The sequence below is a fragment of the Python bivittatus genome, unplaced genomic scaffold (assembly GCF_059951505.1).
Source record: "Python bivittatus isolate LINGU-HERP-01145 unplaced genomic scaffold, Pbiv_v1 ctg000790_np1212, whole genome shotgun sequence".
Classification (NCBI taxonomy): Eukaryota; Metazoa; Chordata; class Lepidosauria; order Squamata; family Pythonidae; genus Python; species Python bivittatus.
In genome coordinates, this window is record NW_028277110.1 from 5,210,054 (window position 1) to 5,221,138 (window position 11,085).

The following is an 11,085-nucleotide window of genomic DNA, read 5'->3' on the forward strand; positions in this document are numbered from 1 at the left end:
CACCTTTTTAGTCGATCGATTAAGCTAACCAAAACATATTAATAATTTTACATTTAGCCACATTTTTAATGTCTTCTATTCTAAGCTGCTTTGGGCACAATCTGGAAGAACAAGATATAAGTGTATTAATCCAATTCATTGCCTACTTTAATACAACTCATTAGTCTGGAATAAAGATATTCAGTTGTGGCCCAATTCCCTTTCCCATTCTAGGGGATTTTTTACTCCACCTAGGTTTTCTGGAAAGGGCCTACATACAAGCCTAATCCAAACAAACAGGTTAGAGAGCTAGCCATTCTGTGGCTACACTGAAACACAACTGACATGTTGCATGAGTTTCCTTCCAACATGGAAGCCCTGTTGAAACACTCTTCCCCCTCCCCAAACATTCTGCTGCATAATTTTGATTTCTTGCTGCGTGAAACTGTTCTGCGTTTTCTGTTGCAAAGCCAACCTCTCCGGCAGAGAACAGAAAGAGCCGTGTCAAAGAGGAAGGAGGATGACTCTGGACAGATATAGACCAGTCAAAAACAACCTGAAATTTAAGCAGCTTTGTGTCATCTTGACACGCTGGGGAAATAACCCTTTAATCCAGCCCATGTATTTCATTTACTACAGTGTTCTCCAGCTCGCCAATGTTATGAAAAGCATTCCCTCGAGAGAGCAGAGCTTAAAAAACATCTAGAGTTTGAACTTAATTCCACCATTGCAAGAGACCATGGTAAGATGACCTTGGCTCCCATATCAGGAACAGCTCGGATGCATAAAGTCATGCTAAAATATATATCTTTCCCCTTTCCTTTGCACGTGCTTTTATTGTGGATAGCTCCCTCCCCCTCTAGATTATGGAAAGAAACTCCGGTTGCTGTTTTCTCCCCATCAACAAGACACAGCAACCTGAAATTCGCAGAACACAAGCAATAAATTGGGGTCAGTGACGTGGTGCCACGGGAACATCAACTACATTTTCTGTGGTGTTCGCCAAGCTCCTTGCCCACTTTTTTTAAAAAAAGATTGCAACAATTAACGAGAGAGAAAGTTTACAACACACAGTGCCGACCTCTAATTTGTTGAATTGCTAGTTGAGTTGTCTTCTGCTTGCCTGACCCAGGTGAATAGACAGCACGTGGTAAAGTCCTCTTCTATCTGGAGGTACAACAGGAAGGGTCACAGAGTGGATTCTTGGTGATTGCTTTCCCACTGAACAGCTTACCCTCCAGACAATAATGACTGTAAATTAAGACCAGCTTATGCCAGAAGACCTTTGGAAATTAATTGTCAGGTTCAGCCCAAAGAACTCCATGAGACAGTGCAGATACAGTTCTGCTGCATTTATTAGCTTCCACCTTGAAGACAGAATCTCTCCAGACTGAATCTAAACTTCCCAAGCCAGCAAGCCAAAACACCGTGAACTCCTTAGGGTGATGCCAGTTTCATCTTCTTAACCTTCCCACGCTCCTGTTGGGGGCTAAGGAAATGCTTATCTCCCCGAGTATGGCCTTCATCAAACCATTCCATCACATTAATACAGTAATAAGAACTATACCACTGGTGATCCTATTATTCTTATTGTTTTGTGGTTTATTTGCATTTTATTGCATAGTTATTGTGGTATATTGTACACCTCCTAGAGCAGTGTTTCTCAACCTTAGCAACTTTAAGATATGTGGACTTCAACTCCCAGAATTCTCCAGACAGCCATGCTGGCTGGGGAATTCTGGGAATTGAAGTCCACATATCTTAAAGTTGCTAAGGTTGAGAAACACTGTCCTGGAAGCTCTGGGGTAAGGCAGGTTATGCATTTTATCAACGAATGCATACTCCTTCTTTACAAGATTATGTCCTAGACGTAATGGTCATGGACTGTGGGCCTGTGTGCTGCTTGGAAGGGTGACTAGCTGCCTAGAAAAAAAATTATAACTAAGTCAGGGGACAGAGAGCATCAAAAGGACATCAGGGGAAGGAGGTCCAACAGTCTGATCTTCTTGAAAAGGGATGACTGGACATGCTCAGCAAGGCAGCCCGTTTGCAGAGCGTCCATGCGGCCATCATTTTGCGAGGGTGCCCAAATCGCACTCTCAACGTTTAACTGGTTCAGGTGGCCTCTCCAGGATCCGGACTAAATCTTTTCCACAACTTCTCATGTCTCAAAGGAAAGCAGAGGAAGGCAACCCATTTAAATTTTGCAGCGTGTGCAAGCCACTGCTTAAGGAACCATGCTAAGTGTTTTCTTCCCTAGGGGAGACCTGGGGAAGATTTAACAACCAAAGAACTCTTGGATGTACCAAAAAAAGGCCGTATTATTTTTTTCCCAACACATTTCAAGTGTTTTCTCTTTCAATAGACTCTGTTTTTGACTGAGGGAGAAAGAAAAAGAAGAGAAAAATTTTGTGTGTGTGTGTGTATCTGTGTTTATATGTGCATGCATTAAGATTGCTGGAAAGATGGGTATCCATTTATTATTTCATACAATGATTGGCTTTGTTCATTTCAGAATTTTGAACTTTGCATCCCTGGTTTTTTAAAAAAAACAAAACATGAAATTCATTGGGAATAAACACATTTAAAAACTATTTCTCTCTGCTGTTTAATCCCGTGAGATCACAGACCCTCCATGGTTTGAAAACCAGATCAGAAACCTGACTGCAGTGAGGCAGATAATCTTAAGTCCTCACATTGCTACCCTACGGCTAGGCACTCTGTCATAAATGGCTATTGGAGTCTTGCCAGTCATCCTCTAATTCAGTGTTTCTCAACCTCAGCAACTTTAAGATGTGTGGACTTCAACTCCCAGAATTCCCTCAGCCAGCATGCTGGCTGGGGGAATTCTGGGAGTTGAAGTCCACGCATCTTAAAGTTGTTGAGGTTGAGAAACACTGCTCTAATTCAAGGAACTCAAGGTATTTCCCCAATCATCCCAATACTCCTTCCACGCAGTTATTGCTTGTCATCACAGAGAGCTTCTCTGCAACTTCTCAGAAGGAAAGCAAAGGTCTAGGATTGGGATCTCCAAAGTACTGCTGCAAAACTCTCTGCTCCTTCTGACTTTCTGACACGGTGGAAAGCTGAATGCCAACTCTAGCATCTTCTTTATTTCCCAGAATGCCTCTTGGTCCCAAATGGGCATCCTAAATTTTCAAAGGCCATAAAAAGGATGATATGCACCTTGCCTGGATAAAGGACAAAGGTAGACACAGAACATCTGGTAGGAGGACAGTTCAGAGGAGAGAGCAGGGAGCATTCCAGCCAATCCATTTTGATATCTTGACATTCATGATGATTTATTTATGAACATTATTTTAATACATAACCTTCTACTCTAAAAACAGCAGCAAGTCCTTCTCCTCTGAGAACATTTATTAATGCAAAGGAATGGGCTGTTATTGTGACACAAGGTTAGGGACAAGGAGTCACAGAAGAGTGGGGTTCATCCATCATGCTACAGCATCATATGCATCTTCTTGGGGCTTAACATGATATAGGAACCTAGGCACTGTGGCTTGTAAACCACCATTTATAACCTAAGGTAAATGCAACCAATCCTGGCTAATCTGCAATGGTTCAACAAATCATGATTAAACTAATCAAGGATGAGCATAATGTGATGTCATGTTAGATGGTTTTATTGTAAAACATAATAAGGATGGAGAGGAGAAGACACTGTACCGTTACTTGAGGTGATGGCCCTAATGGAATTCTGGCATACAATTCAGCAATATCTCCCCTTAAAATACAAAACATTTATTTTACACCATTCATTCAGAAAGCAGATGATCAACAAAATAGTTGAATATTACCATCTGAAATCAAATTATAGGTTCTCTCATTTGTTATTTAAATTCTGGCCTTTGAGAAGGGTGGGGGTGGGGGTATTTAATGCATACATGCTCACAGGCTAAATCCTATGAACAACAGTTAAAAGAACTGGTTTAGTCTAAAGAAGGGGGGGGGGACTTGATAGTAGACTTCTAATACTTGAAGGGCTATCACAGGGCAGAGGGTGTGGATTTATTCTCCATAGCGCCCAAGAACCAATGGATGGAAGCTTTACAGGAGGGGATCCAAACTTGAACTAAGGAGGAATGTCTGGGCTGCGAGAGCTCTTCAGCAGTGGGACAGCCTGTCTACTGGAGTCATGGGGGCTGCATCACTGGAGGGTTTCAATAAAAGACTGAATGGCCATTTGTCTGGGGTGGTTTGAGGATTCTTGCAGTGGGCAGGGGGTTGACTAGAAGAAATCCAAGGTCTCTTCCAACCTTAGCATTCTAGATTCTACATACAATGACTTCTACCTACAATGATATACCTACAATGATTCATACTATAAATGCTATACAAAGGCATAGGTGGCATTTTTAATTTTAGGTCTGCCATCAACAATTCATTTAATTCAGTCAGTTAGGTAAGTCAGTATTGTTTGTTTCAAATGACTTCCTTTAGTGTATAAAGAAGGAGGGGGATCCTTTTAATCTGTTCCAGTGAAAAACCCATTTATGCATGTGAGTTGGAAACCAAGTGTTATGATACAACTTTTTTTTTTAAGGAGGGTATCAGAAAGAAGTTAGTGAGTCACTCACCTAAATCCTGAAGCATTTTGACCTGGGTGGTCCCTCTACAAATAGGTATCAAAGCCAAGAGCTGCACTTCTGCGTAAACACAGGGGATGTGGCAAAGCCACCCAAAGGTGTATTAAGTAGAAGGGAGAAAACACTAACAGGGAATGACATCTGGATTCAAGTGAGATTTATATTTGATTCTAAATGAGATTCCAAATAGGCTTAGTAAAAATAAATTAAAATGCACTGCAATTATCCATGTGGAAAGTGCCTGATTCTGCTCATTTTACCATACAGGCATGATTCCTGCTAACCTTCGCACAATGCAAATTTTACCCATGCAAAATTTGGAATAGTTACTCCACTGATGTTTTGCATTCAGTAGTGTTCTTGTCCTCGTGCCTCAGGATTCAAAGGTTGCAATATTTAAATACGCTAGGCACCTGGGTCTGCTGTTGATCCCTTTCTCAGCTCCCCTTGCTACTATAATGAAAACGCAAGGGCACTCAGCCGCTGAAAACCACACGGTATCATCTAAGCACTAATGAAGGAAAGAAAAAAAAATGTATGCGCCCTCTTTGAAAAGAGTCTGTCAAGGGGCAGATCCTAATGCCAGAAGCCTTCTCCTGTTGCTAGGAATCCAAAACACATTCTGGAGAGCAGAAATCCAAGCTTAAAGAGAGATGAGATAAACAAGAGAGAAGATTGCAGCAAAAATGTTCACTGGTCCATCCTGATAGGTGGTGTTCTGAATTAATATTTACAGGACTTGTCCCAACTTTATGGAAGGATTTCAATAAACACAGAAATACAAATCTACTGCAACAGTGAGCTCTCAACTCCCCCACCCCTCAGCCCAGCTTTTTCATCATCACAGAAGCTGGGTGGGAAAACCTCAATTCCCCACTCAGCCTATCGTCAAGATTTCCCCCCAACAAATAGACACAGAGGTCTCTCCTACACAGATCTGACCCTCTTCTCCGAATTCCTGCCTGACACCTGGGATGGGTCAAGTAATTGGGCTTGTTATGGGGTGGGAAACTCATCCAGGAGAAACTGGGCACATTATGGGATGGGGACACTTTTGGACGACTCTCCCAACTGCATAATGCATGATTTTGTTTAATTTACTGTGACATGCCTTTCCAGAGGAAGCCTTTTATTAAAATATTTCTAAGACACCTTTCTGGACCCCAGGAGACAAACTGAATATGCGTATAAATAGTAATCCTAATATACAAAGACTGTGTGACACAAGCATATGTGCACACGCACAGGGAAGAGGGCTTCAGCATAATGCTTACCCAAAGCAATCTAGAACCACGTTGGTGAGGTTCTTACAACACCCCAATTCAGAACCAAACAAATCACATGGTGTTTGGGGCATCATGTAATGCAACAGACATGAATCTAAGGACCAAAAAGATGGCTCATCCAGGGATACATCCTATATATAAAATAGTGGTAAAAGTTATGGGTTAATATTTCAGCCTGAGACAGTCACTGGACATGACATGGGTGAGTTATGCTATATTAACCACGTAGCTAGTATGCAAATATTTGCCAGTATTAGCTAGTTCCAAAAAGGGATGAGGATCCCCAACTTTTCTAATTAAATCTATGAATTACTTATTCCCTCAGTTGAGGTTCCATGGGCCATCGCTAAGATGCTGATGCCCTCGATATCCACTTTGACCTGAAGATCCCAGTTCAACTCTCAATTCAGCCAGAGCCAGTCGCTTGCTTAAAACAGTGTGTGTGTGCGTGTTGTTCAGTTTTCAAGAGAAAAGGCAGCATATAATGCAATAACAGAGAAATGATAAATACAAATTTGGCAGATTTGTGCACTGAAAACCTCTCCCATCGCTGCCAATTGTGTTTTGGACAGATGATACCGATTGCTGTACATCCGACTCAGACTCTAAGAGCATTCAGACAGGAGTGATGCCTGCTAAGCAGACTATTGCTGCTGTGTATTGAGCACATCACACGCAGATACACAGACTTCCCAATCCCCTTTTGTGCAGCCCCCAGAAATCACGCCACCAAAAACTGATGGCAAGCTGTCGGAACAATAGAGGTGCAATTTTCTGCCAATTTTTGGCAGGAGACCGGACAAAAATAGCGCGCAAGCCAGCAGATACACCTAAAACGAGCCCTAGCCAAAAATTTGCCATCACGTTCTGCCCCATTTCTCTTGTGGCCATGCTGGATCTCTTGTTAAATCCTGAGTCAAGATGGAGATCTTAGAGAAGAACCATCCTCCCTCCCGTCGAATTATAAGAAGAACCCTAACGGAAAGTTACTTGGTTATTCTACAGGAAACTGCTCTTTTGTTCAAATGCCTGGGCTTTTAACGAGAAAGCAGCTTTCCTCCAAAGCTACTAAATAATAAACTTCCTTGCTGCAAAAAAACACATTTCCACTTTGCAAAAATTTATCTGAAGCGGTTATATAATGATCATCTACCACATCTGCCTATTGCGCAACAAACTGGGTATGTTTTTTGCATATTTATAAACAAGATTTATTGATGACGACTTCAAAAATGTTATTTAGTTGTTCACTACGGTTCTTGGTTTCCAAGGCAACAAATGCACTTTATGGAAGCAGCAACTAAATCATGATTGTTCTAAATTTGGGGGCTCTTGCCCTTTGGCACCCTGGAACGGGAGCATCTCTCGATGTGCCTGATGGGAGCAGCCACTCCTGTGGCATCAATAATTGGGTACAGATTTTTGAATGAATCTGTCCTATGGAAGGAATCCTGCTGCAAACCTCGGGGATTTCTCTCGCCCTGTGGATGTTCCAGCCACACTGAGTGATGGGTGCATCTTTTAAAGACCATCAGAAGGTCTTTAGGAAGCTTATGGAGGATCAAGATCATACGTTTCATGGACCAGGCGCAGCTTTTATCACAGGTCTTTCATTTTCAGACTGACCACTCAAGGTGACAAGCATTTCTTCCCTGGGGTCCAAACTGGCTCCAATCCTCTAGATACTGCCACTGAATATGTATCCTCAAGCCCAGCTAGCCCACTCTGGTAGCACCCAGCCAACGTTGGTTGATCTTCCGAAGAAGAGCGAAGTTGGGCCTTGTTAGCAGTAGACCTCTAGGAAATGCTAGGGTTGTAGACTACACTGAAGAAAGCAATGCCAAGCCACTTCCATACCATAGTCAAGAAAACAACAAGGACACGGAATCAGGAGGATTTGAGGACAACCCAATGAAATTTTAATAACGTCGTGTGCCATTTTTAAACTCATCAGTACATTTAATGTTTGGTGCATCTTGATCTTGATTTTCATGAGATAATTTGCCACAGATCAACTGCAGGGTTGCTTAATCATTTACTTACATGTCTCTCAGTTGCCTTTGAAGAACATAGTTTTCCCAAGGTAGCTTGCAAAACAAAACACTAACATTTGATGCAAAGTTATAAAAATATCTTAAACATAAACGAATGAAAATCAAGCCAGTTCTAAAAACAAAATCAAGTATCTGACAGAAAATACAATAGAATATTTTCAGTTAGGTCGCAGTGATTTTTAAATTAAAGAGACAGTTTAAAGGATGGAGCGACCGTATCTCTCCCAGGAGCCCAAAATAACTAAATAACTAAATAAATAATCAGGAGTCATTTGGTAGAATCTCAGAAAATTGGAGCCTGCCCTGAGATGGTCCCCCAAGCGATCTCTATGAATAGCACAACCAAGTAGGAATTCAAGATTAGTTGAGCTTCCATCAAAACCTGAATTCAGTCGAGGGAAAGCAAAATCCAATTCAGATACTGTGCTACTTGGTGTACTCCTATCTCCTTTGCTGACTCAAATGATGCTGGCCTCCTGGAATGATCACCATGAACAGCATCAACATCAGCAGGAACACATCTGGAGTTACTATAAGAGAACTCTTATTTATTCTAATTCCCTAATAAATAAAGGCTGGAATGTTGCTTATACAGTCTCCAGGCTTCTGTATCTTAACGTCAGGTTTACGATGTTCAAATCCCAATAAAGAAAAATCTCGTGCAACCCAGGTTAGGTTCAAAAAGATTTCATTTACTGGAACAGTACATGTAACACTAAGCTTGCTGAAATTGCTGAAACTAAAGCCTGCTTTCCTGGCAAACTAAAGTCCCATCTTTTTTGGCATTAAACCTGATTAAGGACATTTGTGGGAATCTTGCTTCCCTGATTGTCCTCTGATGCTTATCAGTTTGAGAGATGTATTGGTCTCCCCTTAAGCCACAAGGTAACAACGTGGAGAAGCCAATGCTTGTGCTTGGGCTTGGTCCGTGGGGATGCCAATGCAAACCCAGTAATAGGAGTAAGAGCCTTTTTTTGGCGGGCTTGCTTTGAGAGACACTTACCTAGATCACACAACAATCCTACTCCAGCAATTCACTTTGCACACTTGTGGGTGTGGCAGCCCAGGAGAATTCTTTTGGTTCGATAACCTACTGCCTTATAACCATAATCATGATCAGATGTATTTATATGCCACATCCTTTGCCAAAGCTTCTCAAGGGGATTTACAATAAAAAAAGCAATAAAACACCTAATAAAGAATACAATAAGACAATCTTTGAACAACAAATTAATTAAAAAGGAGGAAGAAAGAAACACGCAAACATGCACACACATTCTTCCAACGTTCATAGCAGAAAGGCCTGAGTGAAGAGATGAGGCTTCAATAGGTAGCTATGATGTTATAGTAGAGACCTCCTGGATTCCAGAGCATGGTTGCCACAAGAAGGCCACCTGGCTGCAAGCAGTTGTCAGAAGGTATTCAGCAACTCTCAGTATAACAACCAAGTTTGTAATGCTGACAACAATCTACAGTATCTCAAGGCCTCAACCAAAATCTTGAACAGGCCTAGGCACGGGAAAGAAATTTCTTTAATTCCCTTTTTAATGTGAAGTTATCTAGTTTCACATTTTCACAAACCAAAAAACCTCCAATGTCACCTGTCTCTAAATTTTGCGATGCAGTTCACAACATTAGGGGACAGTGTAAAAGTTGGAAAACTCTAAAAGTACATACTGAAATCATGCAGGAAAATACTGTACAAAAATGTATTATATTAGGGAAGATGATGCACAAAAAGAGAACAGCAAACAAAATGCACAGGTTAAGAAAAACGTGCCCAAAAACACAGACACATTTCGGCACAAAGTTAAGAGAAACTAGTGAAGGGATGTGATGAATTGCACCTCTCAATGGAAAATGAAGAAACTGAGAAATACAGAAATTGAGAGATTTGCAAAAACTGGAAGTTAAGTGAAAATGACAGGTTAGGTTGCTAAGATAGGACCAGTTAGGAGCAAATGAAGGTTAAAGGTAGAAAGCTTATACTGAATTTCTTTTCAAACAGGATTGCAGAACAGCAGAAACATTTGTAGAAAGAAAATACATTCAGGAACTGAATCACTAGAAAAGTAATTACAAGAGGCAATAGACTAGCTGTCAGATTGGAAGGCCTCAGGCACAGAAGTATCCACTGAATAGTTTAAGGCTGCAGGAGAAGAAGCAGTTAAAGGGCTAACAGCTCTATGTCAACAAATATGGAACCAGACTGTCACTTAGAAATTGCAAAAGTTTGGTAAACATATTTACACTGAAGGAAGACCAAGAGAACATGCAAATTACTGAATGTCTGCACTAATTCCTCATGCTGGAACAATTTCTAGGGCTTACAAAGAAGAATAGAGTCATACATGGAAAAAAAAATGCCAAATGAACAGGCAGGTTTCCAAAAAGGTAGAGACACAAGATGAGATAGGTAACATAAGATGGATAATGGACAGAGCAAGAGATTTTAAGGAGGTTTACTTTTGCTTGATTGACTGTAGTAAAGCCTCTACGCAGATAATGCCAGAAAGGGGAATATATTAAGGCCAATGGATGTGCCAGAACACCTGGCAATTTTTTTGAGAAATCTGGGGGAGGACATGGCGGACTGAAGACATGTCTGTGAAGTGCAGGCAAGACACTGAAGCATTAACTGACAGCCAGGAGGTAGATCTGCCCCCTGAGCAAGTGGAGTTTCCTTGGATCAAGAGGAAACCTGGAGATTGCCCATTTGATTTTGTAAGGTGGCTCCTCAGGATACTGGGAGGATCTGGAGGGATCCTGCTGATATCCTTAGAGTTCTGAGAAATCTTTAAATAAACAAGAGGCTACTGTATTGGTCAAACTAAATTGGCTCAGAGTAGGAAAAGGAGTGAGACAAGAATGCATATTGTCCAAACATCTATATCTATAAAATAGGCAGCTACAATAACTGGAGAGTGAAACGAATGATGCAGGAGACACCATTCTGTAGCTAAAAGGGAAGACTTAGAAAACCTCATTGAGAGCCAGTTTGGTGTAGTGGTTAAAGGCAGCAGGCTAGAAACCAAGAAACTGTGGGTTCCAGTTCTGCCTCAGGCATGAGGCCAGCTGGATGATTCTCTCTCAGCCCTAAGAAGGAGGCAAGGACAACTCACTTCTGAAAAATGTTGCCAAGAAAATTGTGTGGGTTTG